We start from the raw sequence: 25,445 nt of genomic DNA, 5'->3' as shown, positions 1-25,445 counted from the left end.
AGATTTAAGTTTTAAGATTTAAGATTTATCTTACTATAGAAAGATAAGATTAAAATTGTTTAGGGTAATGTAATGACAGAATTTATTTATTTTTTACAATATGGAAAGGATTTGCTGGGATAATTAACAACTAGGATACAAAGAAAGGGAGGAGGAGGAGGTCTAAGAAAGAAGGTGATGACAGTTGAGGATTTGGAAATAATGAATTTGTTTTTTCTTTTTTGTAAATGCTTTTAATTGTCTGAGTTGTATTGTTGAATTTTTTTCTTTTTTCTTATCTGTATGGGGGGAGGGGCTTGTTCTTAACTTGTCAATTATTTTTATTTTTGCATTTTTCTCTGTTTTTATTTCATTCTGTAATATTCTGAAAATTTCAATAAATATCATTTAAAAACAAAAACAAAATTCTTGCCGCTGTTGTCGCGTATAGAAATAAGTTAGTTTTATCTTTTGGGATATCTTTATCTAGAATTCCTAATAGATATGCCTCTGCCCTTTTTGTGTGTGATGTCCTTATCAATTTTTTTATTTCGTCATGGATCATGTCACAAAAGGTTTTAATCTTTGGGCAAGTCCACCACATGTGGTATAATGTACCTTTTGTTCTGTTACATTTCCAACATTTGTCATTGTTCCATTTATTTTTGACAATCTGTCAGGGGTTAGGTACCATCTGTGGTGAATTTTCCTGGAATTCTCCCTTAATAAATCACACGCAGTAAAATTTATGTTTTCCGCCCAAAAAGTTTTCCATCTTTCCAGACCTATCTCATATCCCAAATCATGCTCCCATTTTAACATGTTTTCCCCTTTCGTCTCTTGTTCTAAGGTGGTTTTCATTAATAATCTATACATTTTTGCAAGTATTTTTTTTATCACTTTGCAATATTTCCTTTTCTAATTTTGAGGTTTTATTTTCAAATCCCCCCTTTTTATGTCTTTTTCATATGTTGCTTTTAATTGATAATATTGTAACCAATTTATTCCAAATGTTTGTAATTGTTCGTACGTTTTTAATTTAATATTTCTGTCTGCATCCTCTAATATTTCCCTATATGTTGGCCAAGTCTCTTTTACATTACTCTTTAATGTTGTGGTTGCTTCCACTGGCGAAACCCATTGGGGAGTTTTCTCAATAATTTTTCCTTTTGTTCTTTCCCAGACATCCAATAGAGCCTTTCTTACTATGTGATTTGTAAATTTTTTATGTTGTTCTTTTTTGTCATAGAATAAATAGCCTTGCCAGTCATATATTTTGTCCCAGCCCTCTAGTGTTGGGCCTTCTGGTGGTTCCCTCATTGCGAGAAGTAAGGTTACAGGGAACCAGGCAGAGGGCCTTCTTGGTAGTAGCGCTTGCGATGAGATTGCGCTCAACCGGAAGTTCCTTATTCAGTAATGTTTCTATCCTCCTCCTTTTCATAATTGACCCCAGCCCTTTAACATTTAAGGTTGATATCTTTATTTTATTATGAATGAGTTAAATGTAGTTCTTAATTTCTGGTCTCGTGTCTTATGATACTTATCTAACCCATTACACATATCATTCAATCCCCTCCCCACCCTTCCCATACCCATACATTCCATTTTTCCTCTTCCCCCTATTTTTTCCTGAGGTATTTCACCTCTCCCATTGTCCTAATTGTCCTTTCAAGGGGGGGGGGAGAGAGAGGCTCCTCTGATCATGAAGCCACAGCAGTACTTCTTCCATTATATTTGTTATATAATTGTTAGAGTGGCATACAAAGGATGAACAAGTTACAGATAGGTAGCCGTGTTGGTCTGCCATAGTCAAAACAAAACAAATTCCTTCCAGTAGCACCTTAAAGACCAACTAAGTCAGTTCTTGGTATGAGCTTTCGTGTGCATGGTATCTGAAGAAGTGTGCATGCACACGAAAGCTCATACCAAGAACTGACTTAGTTGGTCTTTAAGGTGCTACTTAAAGGATGAACAAGTTAAATCTGTGATGATATACTGGACAAGAGATGTAGGACACAACGTAATGTTTGAAGACTGGGAAAGGTTGTGGAGGAAAGGGGTCATGTTCATGGCATGTACGGTGTTAAAGGAAAATGTTATGAAAATGATGTATAGGTGGTATTTGACCCCTGTAAAATTAGCAAAGATGTATCACAACAGTGATAATTTATGTTGGAAATGTAAAAAAAAAGAAGGTACTTTTTATCACATGTGGTGGACCTGCCCCAAAGTGAAAGACCTCTGTTGAAATATACATTTATTAAGAAACCAGAAGCCTTTCTACTTGGAATAATAGGTTTGGAATTGCCCGAGAAAGATGTCAAATTGTTTTTGTATGCCACAACTGCAGCTAGAATTTTGTTGGCCAAAAATTGGAAACTACAAGAAGTACCAACAGTGGAGGAATGGCAGATGAAGATGATGGATTTTGGGGAGCTAGCCGACCTGACCGGAAGAGTCCGTGACCAGAGGGAGGAGGAGCACCAAGAGGAATGGAAGAAATTCAAAGACTATTTAGCTAAATAGCTAAATATGTTAAGATAATATAAATAGAATCACTTGTGAGTACCAGATAGGTCTAGGATTTAAATTTGTGATGTTGTAAAATACTATGTTAATGTTAAAATATACAAAGAAAGAAAGATGTAAATTGACTAAGTAAATTTTATGTGAAAATAGTTTTGGAAAATTGCTACAATGGAGTATATGGATCAATGTCAACAAGAAGATCAACAAGAACAATCAATTATCAATCAGTTATCAATTTCGATTTATCTTTGTTCAATTTGAATCCTGCTACTTCAACAAATTCTTTCATTCTTTCTAATGCTTTTTTATACTTTCTTTTGGTGTTTCGGTTGTAAGGTTCACATCGTCTGCAAATGCTCTTACTTTGTAACACTGTGTACCAAGACATATGCCCTTTATTTCTTCGTCCTTTCTCAGAGCTATTAATAGGGTTTCTAATATTGTTATAAATAGGAGTGGGGATAAAGGACATCCCTGTCGTGTCCCCCTCTCGATGTCAAATTCTTCTGTAATTTCGTTGTTTAGGATTAATTTGGCTCTTTGTTTTTTGTAGATTGCTTGAATTCCATTCATAAATCTTTTACCTAAATTTAAACTTTCACAGGTTTTGATCATAAATTTTCAAGAGACACTGTCAAATGTCTTTTCAACGTCTACCAAGAGCATTGAAATTTCTTTACTTGGGTTCATTTCGGCATATTCTATTAAGTCTATAATTATTCTAGTGTTGTCCTTTATTTGTCTGGCTGGCAAAAATCCTGCCTGATCTTTTTAAATTACCCTTTTTAGCAGAGTTTTCATTCTATTTGCAAGAACTCCAGTAAATATTTTATAGTCTATATTCAATACAGATATTGGCCTGTAGTTTTTTATAAGTCTCAAATCTGTACCTTGCTTTGGGATAAGGGTTATCAATGCTTCTTGCCACGAATTGGGTATTTCTCCTTTGTCTAAAATTTCATTCATAACACTGGGCAACAATTTTTTACTTTTTGAATGTTGTCTAGATTTCTACAAATGATTTAGAGTATTTTTGCACTGCTGAATCAGGAAATGGCATCCGTTTCTCTCCATCAGGTCAGGTTTTTGTGCTATGTTGATTTGAAAAAAAATCAGATCTTGTGACAAAATCGATTACATTTTTGTGGCATTATCAGTTGATTTTTGTCAACACATATCATCCTAAATATGTTTTAAGAGATTTTTATTTTCCAACAACATATATTGATTACCTGATAGAAACATCGATTACTGTAAACTGAATGGTGGGCATTGATAAAGGTAAGTACACATAAATTGCATGTTGCTTCACCATTGTTCAAACTTCAGGGCTTGAACTTCCGTTTCTTGGAACTCCTGGAACGCTCAGCGGCAGGGAGGTCTCTCTTCAGAGTCCAACAGTAGTCAGCCATCATGACTGCGTCCCAGCGACCCTGATACCTGGTCTCCATCTCTTTCATTTCCTGATGGAATCTCTCCCCCTGCTCGTCACTCATTGAACCCTGGTTCTCAGGAAACCGGTCCATATGTGAAAATAGGTAGTGCATCTTGACGCTCATGTTGCAGCCCAGGTTTCTGAAAGCAGTCAGCATGTTGTTGACAAGTTCTGCATAGTTTCTGGCCTTATTGTTGCCAAGAAAGTTCTTCACTACCAGAACAAATGCCTTCCACGCTTCCAGTTCCACTTCGTTCGTTGAGTTTCTGAACTCTGGATCTCTGATGAGCTGACGGATCTGAGGACCGTCAAAGATGCTGGCTTTCAACTTCTCCATGATCAATCCTGGAAAAAGCCTGGCACAAGTAAGTGAAGCAGTCACCATCCTTGTCCAGAGCCTTGATGAACTGCTTGATTAAGCCGAGCTTGATGTGCAGCGGTGGGAAGAGTATTCTGTCTCTGTCCACCAGAGGGTCGTTGATGACGTTCCTTTTTCTGCAAGGCACCAATTCCTCCCACACAGTAATGCTGAGCACAGTCCCTACTATCCCACATGCACAGAAAACATGGCTACTTGGTGAAGCCAGACTGTTGTCCCAACAAAAAGTTTACCATCTTCACGTCAACACAAATAAACCACTTATGCTGTTCATAACCAATTTTCTCCAGCACATACTTCACAGCTTCATAGTTCTCCTTCAGTGTAGTCGAGTGAGCCAGGGGTGTAGAGGCAGACTGGTTGCTGTTGTGTATAGAGGCAGAGTGATTGCCATTGTGTAGCAGAACACATATCAGTATGAAGACATAACAAATATAATGGAAGAAGTACTGCTGTGGCTTCATGATCAGAGGAGCCTCTCCCCCCCCCCCTTGAAAGGACAATTAGGACAATGGGAGAGGTGAAATACCTCAGGAAAAAATAGGGAGGGAGAGGAAAAATGGAATGTATGGGTATGGGAAGGGTGGGGAGGGGAGGGGATTGAATGATATGTGTAATGGGTTAGATAAGTATCATAAGACACGAGACCAGAAATTAAGAACTACATTTAACTCATTCATAATAAAATAAAGATATCAACCTTAAATGTTAAAGGGCTGGGGTCGATTATGAAAAGGAGGAGGATAAAAACATTACTGAATAAGGAACTTCCGGTTGAGCGCAATCTCATCGCAAGCGGGGATTTTGCCTAGCGGAGAATCCCAGGTTTTTCGGAGGAAAATTGGGGTGCCACAGGTCGCAGTGGCCCCCAAAGTAGTACCTGGAGGGTGTCCAGATACTCCGGTTCCCGCAGAAGCCAAAACGCAGACCACCCGGCCGCCAGGTAACTCCTGGCGGGAGCGAAGACTGCGGCGGGGGGGGGGGGGGAGAAGCGGGCTGAAGGGAAGCCATAGCTACCTCCGGAAAACGAAGCCCCGAGCTTGCAGAGTGAGCGCTTAATTCTCAATTGTAAGAAATTCGGACCCAAATTTGATTTAATTTGATTCAAAAAGACCGACTTTAAAATCAGGAAGGTTTCGGATACGAAAGGAATAAATACAGAGGTCAGCCGTCATCTGCGATCAGCTTAGACGCATCAACTCAAGCAAAGCTGGAGAAAGGAAAGTGAGTTGCCGCTAGCGGCTATTGTTTCCCCCCCCCCCTTCTAACTTGCAAAGAATAAATCTTTAAAAGGATACAGAGTAACGTAAGGAGCAACAAAGTTAAAAGGGGGGGACAGAGGGATAAATATTGGAATCTGAAGGTCCTCTTTGTAACTGTGAGAGAAAGGAGAAAGGGAAAACGTTTCCAGTTTCACTTTTTTAAAAATCTGCGTAACGGAAGAGGAGCTTCCGACTCCATTGTTCCTTTTTACAGACGGAGGCAATTGTGGAAAAGAAGGTATACTCTCTTTCTTTTTTGGACATTTTTGCTTACTTTCTGAGGGAGATATTAGGTGGACTTACTTTTTATTGGCCATTATTACCATACAGGATTTTTAGAAAAGATTAAAACTTCTAAACAAAGTAACTTTGAGACTTTATTCCGAACTTTTTGGGAGCTTGTGCCTCCAGTGGACAGAAGAGAAATTACAACTTGTTTTTTTTTGTCTGTTTTTTTCCTGCTTTTTTTAGTTCTCCTTGTCTTTATTCTTTTTTTGTCCCTCCAGTCGTGGCTGGGTTTTTTTGTTCTTCCTCCCCTCATTTTATGGCTTCTCGGAAGTATTTGTTTGGTTGTTTCCTGTCTGGAGGTTTTGTACTTATATGGATATAAGTGAGGTCTAACTTCAAGAAAAATCAAAATTGAATTGGACTACAAAATTAAATTGGATTACAAAATCAAATTGGCTTACAAAAATCAAATTGGATTACAAAAGCTAAATTGGATTACAAATTGAATTAAAATTTGATTATAAAGGATCGGAAAGGATTTAGCCTAATTGGTGGCAGAAGATTTTAATTACTGGAGTATTATTGAGAGGAATAAATTTTTTGGTGGTACAACTGGAACAAAATTGGATTACAAACGGATTACAAAGGTTCCTGAAGGATTAGCCTAATTGGTGGCAAGAAGAATAGACACATTTGGGCTTTTGTCTGAAGTTTTTATTCTCTATTTTTTAAACCTAAGGATCTGATTGGGCTGAAGACATTCGAACATTAAAAGTGGAGATTGGAAACTGGAATCTACAAAGGACTAAACTATAAATATAATAATACATAATATATAAATTACCAAATTTGAATCTAACGGGACAAGACTTAACATACTTGTGCTTTGGGCTAGGTTTTTATGAAGGTGTTTGTAAGTGGTGGTGGGAATTTAGTTTTTTAAGTTTAATCTAGATTTTTAAGTGTACAAAGCATATTTGGGGAAATGTCTCACCAACCGAAGAAAGGAGGGGAGGGGGGAACACCAGTAGATAGAAGAGGATCGAAACAAGAATCAGATTTCAAAGGAGAAATACTAGAAATGTTTGCAGAAATTAGGCAAAGTGAAAAGAATTTAGAAACAAAATTAGAACAAGTGGATACAAGAATTGGAAAAATGGACAAAAACATTGACGAGACAGTAAGTGAATTGAAAGGGCAAATTAAAGAGGTATCTAAGAGAACACAATCCCTGGAGGAAGGGATGAAAAAGACAAGAACTGAAATGAAGGAAGTGAAGCGTGAGGAAGAGAAAATCAAAGTGGGGCTTTCGGAAATTAATAAGTCACAGGAGGAGATATGGGATGCAATCGCCATGAATGAATTAAGACAGAGGGAAGTGAACCTCAGGCTGAGAGCCGTGCCTGAGGTTCAAGGTGAGAATATTAGAGAGAAATTAATATCAGAGATAGCACAATGGTTGGAGTTACAAACTGATGAGGTGGCAAGAACTGTACAGAATGCATTTAGGATGAGAGTAAGAACAACAAAATCAAGGAAAGTCCCAGGAGATTGTTTAATCACTTTCAAGGACAGAGAAATGAGAAATTTGATACTCCAGAAAAACAGAGAAAAAAGACTAAAAATTGAAGGGAATTATATAATTATCTTTAAAGACATCCCAATCAGATTATTGAAACGAAGAGACCCATATAAACCACTGGTGCAAATCCTCAAGAAGAATAAGATTGAATTTAAGTGGGAATTCCCTGAGGAGATTTCTTTTTTCTACAAAAGTAAGAAGCACAGACTTACCAGCCCAGAGGAAACAGGTAAATTTCAGAGAAAGGGGAAAAAAGAGGGGTTGTTTTATATGCAAGAAACAAAATTGAAGCTCAGCAAATTTTTAAGGATGAAGAAGGAAGAATCATTGCTGTCCAGATCAAATGGCAAGGCGAAAAACTAATAATTGTTGGGTCTCCAACGAACTAACTCCAAGAATTCTACAAATTGAAATTCAACCAAGAGTAATCTCAGATCATAGCCCAATAAAATTGGAGATTAAAGGTTATGAAGAAAGAACTTTTAGATGGAGAATTAATGACTACATCTTAGATGATCAAAAAATAATACAAGATGCACAAAAGAAGCTAACGGAATATTTTGTGGATAATTGCAATGAAGGTACAAAGATGAGCACAGTTTGGGATGCAAGTAAGGCGGTAATGAGAGGTTTCTTCATTCAACAGAATGCAATCAAAAATAAGTATAGAGAGAAAGGAAAGAAAGAAATCTTAAAACAAATAATGGACAATGAACAAAATTGGTTAAAAAACCAAACAATTCAAAAATAAAACAAAATATCAAGGTTTTGCAAACACAATTTGCAATGATAACAAACAAAGAGGTGGAATGGAATATTAAAAAGCTAAGACAAAGAAATTTTGAATTTGCTAACAAGTCAGGTAAATGGCTTGCGTGGCAAATTAAGAAAAGAAAGGAACAAAATACAATCAGTAAAATTATTGTGGATGGAGAAGAGATAGAAAATCCGAAAGGCATCAGAAAAGGATTCCTGGACTTTTATAGACATTTGTATAGTAACAAAGAAAAGAAGAACATGAGGAAAATAGAAAGATATCTAAAAGAAAAAAGGTGCAAAAGATCCCGACAGAAAAGAAAGACAGACTGAACGCCCCAATTGAGAATGAGGAAATAAAAGAGGTTATAAAAGAATTGAAAAAAGGAAAGGCCCCGGGACCAGATGGATTCACGTCAAGTTACTACAAAGAATTGAGGCACACCCTGATGGTACCACTGAAAGAAGCTATGAATAATATTTTGAAGGAAAGAGATAAACCGGAAACTTGGAAAGAAGCCTTTATAACACTTATCCCAAAGCAAGATTCTGATTTAACACAAGTTAAGAATTATAGGCCGATTTCATTGTTGAATACAGATTATAAAATCTTTACAGGAATATTAGCAAAAAGAATGAAAAAGGTTTTACAAGAAATTATTCATGAAGATCAAGCAGGTTTTCTCCCAGGCAGACAGCTGAAAGATAATGTTAGAAATATGTCAGGGAACTGCCATCGGAGAGTCAGGTGGTGGAAGGGCTCAAGGAGGGTAGGAGAGCCTCGGATGCTGAGGAAGGAACCAGCAGGGGGAGAGAGAGAGTTCCCACAGAAACTCAGTCTGAGGGGTGGCTCCAAGATACTTCCAGTGAGAACAGCGGAGAGGTTTCAGGACCTCTGCTGGGGACGCCTACTCCGCGTAGGAAACTGTCACGCAGAGAATCCAGAAGGAGAGTTTCCGTTAAGGAACTCTTATGTTGGCGCAAATTCCGGAAACGCCCACTGACGGATTCTGCCAGCGATTGAGGTAGCCATGCACCCATGGCTCCGCGGACTGGGAGAGTTTAGAAACTGATTGCATGAGTTGAGAGCTCAACCATTTACGCACAAGCAGCCCCCTTAACCCATAACAGCAATCCGTCAGTCTTCGACGCTGCGTGTGCGAAAGAGAGGCATCATGAGCAACCCAATGGGAGACGGAGCAGCGGGAGGAGCTGGAGCGGGACCAACTCTGGAGGAGAGAAACAGAGCATTGGAACACCAGCTGGCACTGCTAACGGCGCGTCTCGAGGAGAGGAGAGCTCAGGATGCACAGGGGAAGCCCACCCCCATTGCAAGGAAGGTACCGGGGTTGGTACAGAAATTCGGGGGTGGCCCAAGAAGCTACCAAGCCTTTAAGACAGAAATGCAGTACGCACTGAACCTGCAGTTTGATGACTTTGCCGATGAGGAATCGAGAGTGGCTTTTGTGATTGGGCACCTTGAGGGGGGAGCTAGAGAATGGATGAGGCCCCTGATGGCATCGAATAATGATGCCCTAAAAGACTTGAGGAAATTCTTTATCACGATGGACTTGATGTTTTCCAGCCAGATTAAACAGGGCGTGGTACGCAGACAGTTAATGGGATGCAAACAGGGGAATCAGTCCGTCTGAGAGTATTGGACACAGTTTACCATGCTCATACATAAATTGGGGTGGGACCTGTCTTCGGAACCGATTCAAATGCTGTTTGAAGAAGGGCTAGCCCCGGCGGTGAAATATGAACTTTCCCACGCGCCCCGTCCGGAGTCCATGGATCAGCTGACCAAATCGGCCCTTGCGATTGGAGCGCGCCAAGAGGCAAGGGCTCTGGAGAAGCGGGAAGGGAGAGGAGAGCGTTGGAGTGATTTCCGCATTCCTGAGATGCCGGAGCAACCTTCCCCGCCAGTGGAACCAATGGAGATTGGGACTGCGCGCGCGGAATTTCAAACGTCAGCGAAGGGCGGAAGAAGGAGGGGAAGAGCGCCAAAAAATGCTTCCTCTGTCAACAGCCAGGACATTTTGCCAGAGTGTGCCCACAAAGGAAGGGATGGCAAGGAATGGTGGGATCTGTTGGGAGTGAGGAGGAGGGGGTTAAGGAGCAGGTAAAAGCCAACGCCTGGCTGCCAGCGACAGGGCACAGCAGCCAGGCCAAGGATCAGTGAACGTGCCCAAGCCTGAACCCCCAAGAGCGGCTCTAGTCGTAGAGGTGCTGCTAGAGCTACCCAATGGACATCCACTCACGATAAAAGCCCTGTTAGACTCAGGCAGCTCCTGCAATTTCATGAGTAAGGAGTTTGCATCAGAGCACCAGATACAGACGCTGCCCTTGAGCAATTCCTTGCAGGTGACCACGATTGATGGGAGGGAACTTCTGGGGGGGGGGGGAGTGAGCCAACAAACGGTCCCCATGACAATGAGGGTGGGAAGGCACACGGAAGTCATTGCATTTCACGTAGCCACCCTGGCGGGGCCGCCCATCATATTAGGAATGAGCTGGCTGGCGTTACATGACCCGCTAGTGGGATGGCACCAGCGGGTAGTCTCTTTTGGGTCAGCTTATTGCCTAGAACACTGCAAGGGAAGAGAAACTCAGGAGTTGGCTAGGGCAAGTCTGGCAGGGATGGTGGTGGGAGAAAAGGGAGAAATACCACCACAATACGCAGACCTGAGTGATGTTTTCAGCGAGAAGGAAGCAGATAGACTGCCCCCACATAGACCCTTTGACTGTCAAATTAACCTACTCCCGGGAGCCCAGCTACCAGTGGGCAAACTGTACGCTATGTCGGACAGGGAGATGCAGGAGTTAAGGGAGTTCATAGACAAGAACCTGAAACGAGGGTTCATCAGGGAGTCAAGAGCGGTGGGGGGCAGCCCAGTGTTTTTTGTGGACAAAAAGGACTCAAATAAACCCAGGCTGGTCGTGGACTTCCGGGCCGTCAATTCGGTGTCAGAACCAGTGGCCTTTCCCATGCCCAGGATTGACGACATTCTGACCAGAGTGAGGAAGGGAAAGATTTTTACCAAGCTGGACCTGAGGGGGGCGCATAACCTGATACAGATGAGGAAGGGGGATGAATGGAAGACCACCATGTTCACCCCCTTGGGGGCCTTTGAGTATCTCGTTATGCCCTTCGGATTACAGGCGGGCTCAGCATGCTTCCAATCCTTCATGCATCACGTCCTGGGACCTCTGCTCTATAAGAACTGTGTGGCCTTCTTAGACGATGTGTTGGTCTACTCAGAGGACGAGGAGCAGCATGTCCGAGATGTCCGGGAGGTCCTAAGCAGGCTGCAAGCAAACCAGCTGTGGGTAAAACTGGAGAAGTGCCAGTTCCATACCAGAGAGGTGGAGTTCCTGGGGTACCGTTTGTCAGACAAGGGATTGGCCATGGATCCCAGTAAAGTCCAAGCGGTACTGGAATGGAAGACACCCAGAAACAGGAAGGACGTGCAGAGATTCCTGGGGTTTGGAAACTTCTATCGGAAGTTCATCAAAAACTTTGCCCACTTAACGGCGCCCATCACCGATTGTCTCAGTAGTAAGAAGAAATTCGCGTGGACGGAAGAGGCGCAGCGAGCGTTTGAACAGCTAAAGAAAGCGTTTGCGTCGGAGGAACAGCTCTTGCACGATGAGGGTAGAGACGGACGCATCTGATCGAGCGGTAGGGGCGGTGCTTCTCCAGCCGGGAAAAGATGCGTCGGACTGGAGACCGTGTGCCTTCTTCTCGCGGAAGTTGAATAAATCCGAAAGGAACTACACAGTGTACGACCGGGAACTGCTCGCCATTCATGAAGCTTTTCGGCGGTGGCGACACCTGCTGATTGGAGCGCAGCACAAGGTCCAGGTGTGCACGGACCACAAAAATCTGGAATATTGGAGAACGGCCCGAGTACTGAACCAGAGACAAGTGAGATGGGCACAGGAGTTCTCCAAATTCCATTTTGAGATTTGCTACGTACCGGGACCAGAGAACGTCAGGGCGGACGCTCTCTCTCGAAAGCCAGAGTATATGGAGGGGGAGGGAGCGCCCGAGGAAAGGCATATTATCCCAGAGGACCACTGGGTTAGTGGAGCAGCATTGGTGGGGCAAAGGGAACTGGTAGAAGGGACAGAGAACGATGAATATGCCCAAGACAAGCTCAGAGGGCTCAGGAGAGCCGGGGAGAACACAGGGGGGTTTGAAGAAAGGAACGGGGCGTTGTATTACAAAGGGGCATTGTACATACCGGAAGGGGAATTGAGGGGTAGAGTACTCAAACAACTACACGACAGCCCCACCGCAGGGCACTTTGGGCAACACAAAACCATGTGGTTAGTTACCAGGCAGTTCTGGTGGCCCAAGGCGAGGGAAGATGTACGAGAGTATGTAAGGGGGTGCGACCGCTGCCAGCGAGCAAAGGGGGAGAGGGCGGCACCGGCGGGGTTACTGGAACCATTACCCACACCCGAACGGCCATGGGAGGCAGTTTCCATCGATTTTATGACGGATTTACCAAAATCCAAGGGAAAGACTGCGGTAATGGTAGTGGTAGACCAGTTAACCAAGATGTGCCACTTTATAGCTTGCTCACATGCGGTGACAGCGGAAGAAACCGCCAGGTTGTTTATAGAACACATTTTTAGGTTGCATGGCGCCCCCTTGAGGGTGGTCTCAGACAGAGGGAAACAATTTACGTCCAGGTTCTGGAGGAAGCTCATGAGCTTACTGCACGTGGAGGTCAATTTCTCGACCACCAGACACCCAGAAACAAATGGGCAGGCGGAAAGGGCAAACAGTATTCTGCAACAATATCTGAGGTGTTATGTAAATGTCAGAGAGAATGATTGGGTAGAGAAATTGGCTCTGGCCGAATTCGCCTACAATAACGCAGAAAATGTGTCCACGGGCATGAGTCCATTTATGGCCAATTACGGGTGTCACCCTAGGGCCTTTCCAGGGGAAGGAGGGGAAAGATGGAGCGTACCGGCAGCGGAACATTTCGTGGAAGAAATGGAAGCCATACATCAACAGCTCAAGATGAATTTGGATAGGGCCAAGGAAGAATACAAGAAGCAGGCAGATAGGAGCAGAAGGGAAGGAGAGACCGTAAGGGTGGGGGACCGGGTGTGGTTGTCAACACAAGGGTTGCCATTTAAGGGCGGGTGCAAGAAATTGAGGCCGAAACGACTGGGACCCTTCGAAGTTATACAACAGGTTAATCCGGTGGCCTTCACACTCAGGTTGCCAGACAACATGAAACTGCATCCAGTATTCCATAGGTCATTACTGTCACCATACCGGGAGGGGCGGGAAATTTTGGGACATGAAGGTGAGGTTCCCGCGACACCGGAAGTAGAAGAGAGGGAGAGCAGCAGTCATGTAGCAGAAATACTCGACTCTCGGTGGAAGGGTAAACAGGTGGAGTACTTAGTGGCATGGGAAGGGGAACCGGAGTCCGAAAATACCTGGGTACCGGCAGAAACGGTTGATGATGAGGTTTTAGTAGGAACGTTTCATCTCCGGTACCCAAAGAAGCCTCAGCCCTTGGCTAGGTTCTGGGAGGAACACTTCGGCACCACTGACGAAGAAGGGGAGTTCGAGGGGTTCCCAGAATCAGGACAAGAAGAGGAAGAAGAATCAGATGGGGAAGAGTATTCGGGAAGAAGGGACAGTAGTAGGTGGAGGGCGGTTTTTGAGTCATCCGAAGATGAGGAGGATTCTTTCAGGGGATTCCCAGCCTCACCACCCAGAGAAGAGGGGGAAACGGGGGGTGAGGGGGGTCCTGGAGGGGAGGTGGATGTCAGGGAACTGCCATCGGAGAGTCAGGTGGTGGAAGGGCTCAAGGAGGGTAGGAGAGCCTCGGATGCTGAGGAAGGAACCAGCAGGGGGAGAGAGAGAGTTCCCACAGAAACTCAGTCGGAGGGATGGCTCCAAGATACTTCCAGTGAGAACAGCGGAGAGGTTTCAGGACCTCCGCTGGGGACGCCTACTCCGCGTAGGAAACTGTCACGCAGAGAATCCAGAAGGATTTATGTTAAAAAATTTAGAGTATATGGAGGTGGGAAATGACTTTTATAATGGAATAAGGGCAATTTATACAGAGCAGAGAGCAAAACTGATTGTGAACAACGTAATTACGCAAGAAGTGAAAATATCGAAGGGTACAAGACAGGGATGTCCTCTTTCGCCATTGCTATTTATACTGGTCCTGGAAGTCTTTTTGAGCTCAATTAGACAAAATGAATTAATAAAAGGGGTAACAGTAGGTCAGAATGAATATAAAGTTAAAGCCTTTGCCGATGATCTGGTAATAACGATTGAAGATCCGTTAAAAAGTATAAATGAGGTGTTGGAAGAGATTGAACAATTTGGTAATGTGGCAGGGTTTATATTAACCAAGAAAAAAACCAAAGTAATTGCAAAGAATATGGATCATAGTGTGATAGAAACAATGCAACAACAAACAGAGATTGAAGTAGCGAAGAAAGTAAAATATTTGGGAATATGGTTAACCCCTAAAAATATTGATTTGTTTCAAAATAACTATATACCGGTGTGGAATGGAATCAAAAAAAGGCCTGGAGGTGTGGGGAAGGATGAAACTTTCTTTTTGGGGTAGAATTTCAACGATAAAAATGAGTGTACTTCCAAAGATGTTATTTCTATTTCAAGTGATTCCAATAATTAAAGGGACACTGATTTTTAAAGAGTGGCAAAGAGTAATTTCAAGATATATTTGGCAGGGTCAAAAGCCGAGAATACAATTCAAGTTATTAACAGATGCAAAGGAAAGAGGAGGCTTTGCCCTGCCAGACTTGAAATTATATTACGAAGCGTCATGTCTCTGTTGGTTAAAGGAATGGATAAAATTTAAAAAATACAAAATTGTTAGATTTAGAAGGATTTGATAACAGATTTGGGTGGCATGCGTATTTAAGGTCTGAGAAGAAGAAAAGCCATAAAGGTTTTGAGAACCATATCTTCTGGAGATCTTTAATAGAAATATGGGATAGGTATAAAAACCTATTAGAACCAAAAGTTCCACACTGGTTGTCTCCATTAGAGGTTATGAGTGTAAAGAAAATCAATATGAGAGGGAGTTGGATAACATATGGAGAATTGATAATTAAAGAAGGAGGAAAATGGAAAATGAAGCCATATGAACAAGTAAAAGAATATGTGTTTGATTGGTTGCATTGTTTTCAAGTAAATGAAATGTTCAAAAAGGATTTTAAAGGGAGTGGGTATGTAGAAAAAGAATCGAAATTTCAAACAGAAATAATAAATAATGATTCTAGGATATTGTCAAAAATGTACAAAATGTTGTTGGGATGGCATACAATCGATGAGGAAGTTAAGTCGGTGATGATACATTGGGCCAGAGATTTTGGATATAATATACAATTGGAAGACTGGGAAAAGGTATGGAAAGAAAATATAAAATTTACAGCATGTACTGCGTTAAAGGTAAATATCATGAAAATGGTATATAGATGGTATATTACACCGGTTAAATTAGTGAAAATGTTTAAAACATGTAATAAATGTTGGAAATGTAAAGAAAAAGAAGGGACATTTTACCATATGTGGTGGGAATGTAAGAAAGTGAAGGGTTTCTGGGAGATGATATATAATGAGTTGAAGAAGATGTTGAAATATACATTTGTAAAGAAACCAGAAGGCTTTCTTTTAGGAATAACAGGAAGTGACATAAACAGAAGGGACTGCAAACTTTTCCAATATGCAGTAACAGCGGCGAGAATATTAATGGCCCAAAAATGGAAACAGGAGGAACTACCGACCCTTGAAGAATGGAGAAGGAAACTTATGGACTATGCAGAATTGGACAAGTTAACTGGGAAGATTAGATATCAACGAGATCACAAGTTCATCAAGGACTGGGGGAAATTTACAGAATATCTGAAAAATATATGTGATGAACAAACAACGCTAGTGGGGTTTAAAGAAGCTCTGTGAAAGTTTGAGGAGTATTGTAAAAAAGAGAATAAGACAGGAAGGGTATATCAAAAGGCAATATTAAATTTAGGGAATGTGTAATAAAAATGTAAATATGGATGATTGGCAGAGAAGCTGACGGAAGTCCAAAAGTTGAAATTTGTGAAAATGTTTGATTTGGTGATATTTGTATAATGGAAAATTTAATAAAAATTATTATATAAAAAAAACATTACTGAATAAAGATAAAGCAGATATAATACTTTTACAGGAAACGCATCAGACGAAAGAGGGGGTTAATGAAAAAGCATAAAGGTAAAGGGACCCCTGACAGCTAGGTCTATTTTTTAAAAAAATAATATTTATTACTTTTAAACTTTTTTTTAAAAAAGAAGAAAAGAAGAAAAGACAAAAGACAAAAAGACAAAAGAAATACAATACAATACAATACAATATATAAACAATGCACAACACAACATTAACACATTAAACTAAACATAAAAAAATATTAAAAAACATACATCATACCGTTTCAATGCCCTATATTTCATTCCCTCGTTTCATCGACCTCCTCTCACCTCCCTTTTTGTATTCCACTTCTATTAATTATTTCAGCAATTCCTTTCCCTCTTTCTCTATTTTCTGTCATATAATTATCTTAACTTATTTTAACCTTATCTTCCATTAATACCATAATGCTTATTTATACTTAACTCCTTCTGACAGCTAGGTCTAGTCACAGACGAATCTGGCGTTGCGGCACTCATCTCGCTTTACTGGCCGAGGAAGCCGGTGTACAGCTTCTGGGCCATGTGGCCATCATGAGTAAGCTGCTTCTGGTGAACCAGAGCAGCGCACGGAAACGCAGCTTACCTTCCCGCTGGAACGGTACCTATTTATCTACTTGGACAGCGTGCTTTCGAACTGCTAGGTTGGCAGGAGCAGGGACCGATCAACAGGAGCTCACCCCGTCGCGGGGATTCGAACCGCTGACCTTCCGATCGGCAAGCCCTAGGCTCACTGGTTTAACCCACAGCGCCACCCGTGTCCCAATGAAAAAGCATATGGTACTTCAAAATGAATTGGATCTATCTTGCATCGTAAGGTCGGAGGGGGGCAATTTGTCAGCTTCCTTTTCACTAAAAACATCACTGTAGGCCGCGTACTGGGGGGGGGATGCCCAATTCCGTCCCTGTGACCCCTTCCCGTTCTACTTCCACCCTCTTAGCATCCACTTGCCTGCTCCACCCGCCTCCCAAACAATATTGGATACAGTGCGAAGAAGCAAAGGTGAGTGATCGTTGGCCCCAAGCTATCACCGGGTCATGCTTCACCAGCCAACTCATTCCCAGCACTACTGGGTCATCCCTGACCACTGGTCCTGCTAGCTAGGGATCATGGGAGTTGTAGGCCAAAAACATCTGGAGGGCTGAGGTTGAGGAAGCCTGCCCTAACTCCTCAAGATGTTGAACTTGCTCCCAGCTTTGGAGTACCTGGTATAAAAGAGACAACTTCAAAAAAGTCACAATGCTCCAAAGCGTCACCAGTTGCATAAAGTTGCTTTAGAGAGAGCATTCATGATCATCATTATCACACTACAGAATTGCTTGGCGACTAAGCAGTGAGCAGCACACGGAGATAAGGGGGAAAGCTAGTACTCTGCAGCCTGTGCCTCTCCCATCCCTGACCTTCCGATCGGCAAGCCCTAGGCTCACTGGTTTAACCCACAGCACCACCCGTGTCCCAATGAAAAAGCATATGGTACTTCAAAATCAATTAGATCTATCTTGCATCGTAAGGTCGGTGGGGCAATTTGTCAGCTTCCTTTTCACTAAAAACATCACTGTAGGCCACGTACTGGGGGGGGGGTGCCCAATTCCGTCCCTGTGACCCCTTCCCGTTCTACTTCCATCCTCTTAGCGTCCACTTGCCTGCTCCACCCGCCTCCCAAACAATATTGGATACAGTGCGAAGAAGCTGTCGTCTATAAATCTTTCCCTGGCTTTCATGGCCTTCATCACAAAGACCGCTACCACATGGGTAATGCGTGGGTTTGCATCAACTAACAAAAATTTTACTCTATCTTCAGGACTGGTTATAGAGTTGGGTATAATTTGCAGCAATGCGTCTCTAAAGCCCGAGTAAATGGGGCAATAGAGGAAGTAATGTGTAAGATCCGGAATTCGGACTTCCGGGTCGGCGCCATCGCCGAATGGCGGACTCCCTCCGAGCTCCGGAGGGAGCCTGCACGGCAGGGGCTGGGTCCTACCGCACCGGCGATGCGGGGACCCTTAAAAACCACGGCCACGGGGGCCGTGGACATGGAGACTCGGCTGACACCGTTAGCGCCCTCCCGACTCGTGAAGGAGCCTTTTTAAAGGCTACGGATCGGGTGCCGGGGAGAAGCGTGGTGTTTTGAGTCCTCTGCTATCCCTGCCGTGCGAAGCCGCATGCCATTCGGCGGAGAGCGCTGGCTTCTTCCTTTGAAAATTCGGACCTAAAAGAACAACCTGTAAGTAATTGGAACTTGGATTAAAAAGAGGGACAAAAATTTTAAAAATTTCGGAGCGAGCGGGGGAGGCGCAAAAAAGGAAGTCAGCCACCCCCTCCATTGTAGAAGGGTCAAAGCAAAGGATCTGATAACTAAGATCGGAGTAACATCATTTTGGCAAGTTTTTAACCTCACGAGTGAAGAATATGAGATTGAGCTGGAGGAGGAAAGTAGAATTCGGACTTAAAAACAACCCCCCCTGGAACCCCGGGAGCGATCGATGACGGAGTTTGGAGAGGAGAAAGGCAAGTTTTGACAGCTGTCAAAGAGCTGTCAAAGCGGAAAATAAGATAGAGACTATGTTACAAGGACTTTGCTGGTTATATTTGTTATAAATTGGATACAAATTGTTTTAAATAAGGATTACAAAGTTACTAGGGCTAATGGATGTGATCTGGAAGAGAACTCAGCTTTTGCAATCCACCTAGAGGAGCCGAGGGACATTACAAGTTTTAGCTGGAAATTGGAACTGAACTGTTTATCTCCTGGGAAACTGCAGAAATGGAACATTATTATGACTACAGAGGCCACTACACCGAAGAAGACAATGGAATCATCTGTTGTGGAATGAAAGGAACTTGACGTAATGTTTTGTTTCTGAATAACAAGCCTCTGTAAAGGAACTAACTTTTGGAATTAGGACATTTGTGCAGGAAAACAGGGACAGAAAGAAATAGAAAGAGGAGTGTGATCAATAAGAACAACAAAATAACAAGAATTGGACCAAGTTAAAAGTGGGGACATTTGGGACATCCAGATTTGACAAGCTTAAGGATTATAATTTGGAGTTTTTCACTCCTGGATATAAAAATCTGGATGGAAAAAATGGGCCTCTCTTTGAGACAGAATCCTTCCATGATTGGACATTCGAAACTAAAGAGGACTGGCAAAGGACTATGATTTAGAGAGACGTGGAAATATCGGACATTGAGGAACATTGGGAACGCAACCGGGAAAAGGGGGGGTGGGAAATGTGGAATCCTTAAAGGCGTAAACTACGTTTTATTTAGGCTATATACAACTACATGGTATTCTAAAGGGGGGAACTCGTGGTGGGAATAAGCCGATTTTAGGGGAATGGAAAATAATGTTTTTTTTTTAAAAAAAAAAAAATTTGGGTTAAGGATAACAAGTTTGAATTGAGGAGAAGAACTTGTTGAGATCATTTGAGAGATTGGGAATACAAGGGGGGGAGGGAAGGGGAAGTCCTGAAGGGATGTAATTGGAAAAAGATTTGAAATTGGATGTTTTATTAATTTGTAATTAATTGGAAAACTTTAATAAATATTATTAAAAAAAAAAAAAAAAAGTAATGTGTAAGATCCTCTTTAATTTTCATATGGCAAGGACATAAACGATGTTCTACTGGGGTTTTTGTGTATCTACCGGTCAGGTAGGCAGTTGGCAATGTTTGAAACCGTGCCATAGTGAAAGCTCTCCGAAGGATGGGATCGGTGATATCCACCAAGTAGTTGGCACAGATTTTAACTTCTTTTACTCGGGGGAACCAGTAGGAAAACCCTGAGTTTTTTATCTTGGTGGAGTCCCAAAAGGCGTCTTTTTCAAAGATCCATTCCCGAACTTTATCAGGGCTCCACAATTTGAGAGTATTAAACTCAGGTAGGTTGTATCTGGATAGAATGTCTAGTAGGCTTTTATGCCAAGTGGTATTATTTTGTAATGATATAAAGGCTTGTTTAGCCAATAAGGTGTTCGGGGCATCTATGAGGTTGGTGAAAAAGCGCAGGAATCTTAAGTGGGCCCTGGCAGACACAGAAGGTAATCCTACTTCCACTCTTAGGAGAGCTGCCGGAGTACTCTGAGGGAGGCCTAGAATTCTTCTGAGATAAAAATTTTGGAAGATTTCAAGCCGTTCTAACAGCTTCTGATTCCAACCCCAGAGTTCTACTCCGTATAACATCTGTGGAATCACTTTTCCAACAAAAATTTTTAGTGCCGGGATCACCAGTTGCCCTCCCCTCGAATAAAAGAAACTGAGCAGAGCACCAGTTGTCCTACGTGTTAGAAGTGCTACAGTCTTGAAGTGGGCAAGCCAGCTAGATGTGGCTTGGAAAGTGATACCAAGTACAGCCGCACAGCCTTAATGATAGAAGTATTGATGTGGAAGTAGTTGACCTCACTTGTGAAACTTCAGAATCTATAGTTTTTGATCTTACGCAAAATGATTCTGTTGTGATTGTTGGAGAGAGTGGGCAGCAGCCCAATAAAGAGTTCTGACATCAACCGTTGTCTGACAGCCTCATATTTAGTGGTGGTGGTGGTGGTGATGATGATAGCAGACACACAGAGAGTGGTGCTCTTGCCACTAGAAAGCTCCCCAGAGAAGTGGGAAGGAGGGAATTTGCAAGATCCTCAGGCACTTTGAGTTGTGGAATTTGCATAGACAGCTATGCAGAGATTGTGAAAGCGGACGGCTTATAGTGTCAACAACATGTGGCCACATCTTCTGTAGTCAGTGTTAGAATTCAGGCTCGGTCAGAGGTATGTGCCTATCTGCAGGCACCGGCTGAATTCCTTTGACCTCCCTCCGGCGACTCCCGGCAGGAAAAACAACACGAGGTCCGTTCCGGCGATTTTCCTCAGGCTGTGAGAAAAACACACCAACTGCTTCTCCTCCTTCTCCTCCTCCCTGCATATCCCCAGGGAGGGGAATCAGACACAGACAGAAATGTAACTACATGCTTTATTCCTGTCTATAGCAGTCATACAGTAAAGATGTCTGCTCTCTTCAACAAAACAGAGAGAAACTCTAAACTCCACCTATGTACATCCTGTACAGGTCATATGACACACACTGAGCTCATATCCTGTGCTCAATAAGGATGGACAGCCCCTTTGTTTCCATGGCAGCAGTCACACACATCCTGTCTGGCTTTACAGCCACTAGCAGCTGTCTGAGCTGTTAGAGCCTTTGCTTGCTGCAGCATTGCTGCTTTAGAATAACATACTCCCCCTAAAGTATCAATGCGTGCTGCAAGCAAAGCGTCATCCAGAGAAGAAAACAAACAGTTGTTATACTTATAACACTCCAGTGTTGTTTCAGTTCCACCCTTGGAACTACCCGCCACTGGTTTTACCAATGTACCTCTCTGGTTGTGTGACTTCCAAGGAATGAGTGCATCTGCATTACCTTGGTTAACAACTCCCTGTTGTGCCTTTGTCTCTGACTCAGACACAGCTTCAATTTGACCTTGGTCGTTTACAATAGCAACAGCTAGGTTAGCAAACTCCTTTGAATACCTCTTGGGTGGTACACACTTCGTTGCTCTCTCAGACCTACGTAAGAAGTGCTGCTCTTCTTTGCTTTCTGGTTCAGCCTTTGAACTCTCTGGAGAACCAGTACCAATTGTAAACAGTGGTTCGACTTCCTCCTCTTCTGAGGGTCTAGTCATTACGTGAGATTTCCTCTCAATGACTGTGACAACTGAGCTGTCTGAGCTATCGCTGTCATCAGTACTACTGAACTCAACAAAATCAACATCATCATCATCATCAGAATCATTATCACCTGTGGGAAATGTGTGAACAATCACTCGCTCCTGTTCAGGAGCACTCTCTAGAAATTTTGTGAGAATCACCTGACCAGATTCAGACAAAATTACTCTGTAGAGACCCTTTTCATAACCCACAAAAATGCCTCTGGCATTCTTTACTCCACCTGGAGCTTCTGTTCTCACATGAGACCCAAAAACCTTGAAATGGGCAACAGAAGGTTTTCTGTGGAACAGCTTCTCAAAAGGAGAACTTCCCAACTCTTTTGAAAACTTTCTCAACCACGTATAACAAAATGACATTAGCGATTCAGCCCAGTATTCATGTGGCAGATGTGAACTAAGCAATTGCGCTTCCATTCCCTTTTGCAATTCTTTGTTCACCCTAACACAGACACATCTGTTCCAAGCTTCTTCGGAAGCTTCAATTTTGTGTCTTATCCCTTTCTTCTTCAGGAACCTCTGGAAATCCTGTAAAAGAAAAATTGGCTTCTCATCTGTGCAAAGACAATCTATGTCAGCATCATGCATATTTTTAACCTTGTCACAAAACTCTTTAAACCTTTCTAAGGCTTCTTTCGGTCTTTCCAAAAGATAAATCCAGACAAAACCTGTGAAAGAATCAACACATATTAGGTAATACTTTGCATTGCCTCTAGAAGGTGCTAAAGGACCAATCACATCAGCATACACCCGCTGAAATGCCCTGTCGACCCTCGAGGTGACCTGGTTGGTGTTCTTCTTGGCTACACCTGCAAAAGAAATCATGTTAGAATCACAAGAATTACATTCCATGTAATCACTTTGATCAAAAGTCAACAAATATAGTCCATCTTTCTCTTCGGCAGAAAGATACAACTCTCCATCTTTGTAGATCTCGCAGTGTTGATCATCATATGACAGTTTTAGTCCCTTCTTGGCAATCTGCGATACGCTGAGCAGATTGTACTTCAACTCTGGAACCAAATAAACTCTGTCTATAGTCAAGTTCTGACTTTTAAGATACACAGTCCCAATTCCGGTGGCTTCCAGCTCTTGACCGTTGGCTTGTTGTACAGCGAAGCTTTGCTTCTTAAACGACGAAAACAAATCCCTACGATGGGTCATGTGAAATGTACACCCAGTGTCTATGATAAAAACGTTCTCCACTTCTGGCTTGGTTCCTTTCGACATCAAAGCCTTTGCAGGCTTCGACTGTGACTTGGCATGACTTCTGCCTGACGCCTCAGACTTCGTGGAGCTTCCCTTGGCTCCCTTGTTCTGACGTGGCTTCTTGCAGTACCGCTGAAGATGCCCAGTTTGTCCACAATTGAAGCATCGGACAACGTTCAAAGCTACGGCATTTTCTCCAGTAGCTGTAGCAGTGGGGGTGTCAGAATTTCGTTCTTGTCTCCCCCTGTCCTTGACTTCCAGGGCGGCGAGTCTGTCATGTTCACAAAGAACCACGGCAAAGACCCTGTCCGACGTTAGCTGAGCTGCTGGGAGAGACCCCAGCTGACTGGCAACTGTTTTGTAAGTCCGATTCAGGCTGTTGATCACCATGAAGCAAAACACTTCCTCCTGCAGACGGAAATTACGTTCCACCATCTGTTGACGCAGAAATTTCATTTCCGTCAGGTGCGCTTGAACATCTCCATCAGGCGCAAGCCTCAGGTTGGTCAGCTTCTCAAAATACAGCAACGCTGAAGAACCTGCATCTCTCTGATGTGTCCTTCTCAGCGTGTCCCAAACATCTCTCGCGTGCTGTAAATCTTGTATATGAATAAGCTCAGAGTCTGACACGCACAGAATTATAGCAGTTCTGGCCTTCACATCCTGTGACTCCCATGCACGCGTTGGTGCTGCAGGGATGGGGTTCTCAATCACCCCAAACAGTCTCTGATTCTGCAGCAGGGCCTTCATCTTAATAGACCAAGACGCATAATTGTCACTGGTCAGGAGGGGGAAAGAAGGCAGGGCTCCCCCCTTCTTAGCATCCATTTTGAGTCCTTGCACTGACTCTCAAACACAAGCCTCTAAAATCCAATAGCTGGCTTGTTTACTCTCTGTGCACCTGGCAGCTATAACACTGGCCGCTTGCAATGTCGCTTTCAAGAGTTTTTTTCTAAGGGCCTAGTCAAAACACTTCCAGCCCTTATCTTGAAACTGGCCTGTGTTGCTAAGTAACTGCATTCCTTTTCCTTGGACAGGAAAACCACAGGAATGTTTGGAATGCAGAGGTCTCCTCTCTCGGAGCTGTTTTTCCCAAACCTTGCTCCCTCGAAGCAGAGAATGAATCAATCTGCATTCACACTTCTAAGCCCGAAAATCTCATACCTGGGCTCCGTAGCTTGGCTTTCAGCTTCCTCTGGTGAGCTTCTGGCTGCAGAGAAATAGCCTCTCACTTCAGGCTTCCATGGAGCAATGGAAACAGCAGCTCTGCCACTCTTTCTGCAGACTCCCATGGATCGAAGAAACCATCCTCTGCTACCACTGTTAGAATTCAGGCTCGGTCAGAGGTATGTGCCTATCTGCAGGCACCGGCTGAATTCCTTTGACCTCCCTCCGGCAACTCCCGGCAGGAAAAACAACACGAGGTCCGTTCTGGCGATTTTCCTCAGGCTGTGAGAAAAACACACCAACTGCTTCTCCTCCTTCTCCTCCTCCCTGCATATCCCCAGGGAGGGGAATCAGACACAGACAGAAATGTAACTACATGCTTTATTCCTGTCTATAGCAGTCATACAGTAAAGATGTCTGCTCTCTTCAACAAAACAGAGAGAAACTCTAAACTCCACCTATGTACATCCTGTACAGGTCATATGACACACACTGAGCTCATATCCTGTGCTCAATAAGGATGGACAGCCCCTTTGTTTCCATGGCAGCAGTCACACACATCCTGTCTGGCTTTACAGCCACTAGCAGTTGTCTGAGCTGTTAGAGCCTTTGCTTGCTGCAGCATTGCTGCTTTAGAATAACAGTCAGTGCCTCAGCAATTTTCTTAGGCATGCTAACTTTTGCCCAATTTGTAGGAGGAAACTCACTCTAAAGGAGTATCATCCAATTTATATGTGAAGACATGGGTGTTCCAAATTCATAATTTTTTAAAAACACTCAAATTCAAACTTTTATTTAGATTCAGGTGGTTTTGTCCTCTAAGATCTCTTCTTCTACTTCTTCTTCCTCGTCTTCTATTTCCTCTCTTCCCCTTCATCCTTATCTTCCTCCTCTTCTTTGTTTCTTTCCTTTTTCTTCTTCTTTCTCTCTACTTCTAAATCGTGTTCCATTCCAAC

General features: G+C 42.9%; 1 pseudogene across 1 annotated transcript; it reads left to right on the top strand.

The window, feature by feature from the left end:
* Positions 1-17,570: 17,570 nt before the first annotated feature.
* Positions 17,571-25,227, top strand: LOC309333163 (E3 ubiquitin-protein ligase RNF4 pseudogene; annotated as a pseudogene). Its single transcript has 3 exons — positions 17,571-17,603; positions 20,750-21,134; positions 25,134-25,227. The product of its transcript is annotated as an E3 ubiquitin-protein ligase RNF4 pseudogene (transcript).
* Positions 25,228-25,445: the final 218 nt, after the last annotated feature.

The sequence above is a fragment of the Podarcis erhardii genome (assembly GCF_964252035.2).
Source record: "Podarcis erhardii genome assembly, chromosome: W".
Classification (NCBI taxonomy): domain Eukaryota; kingdom Metazoa; phylum Chordata; class Lepidosauria; order Squamata; family Lacertidae; genus Podarcis; species Podarcis erhardii.
Note: the sequence above shows the minus strand (reverse complement) of the source record. Positions and strands in the feature narration are given on the sequence as shown.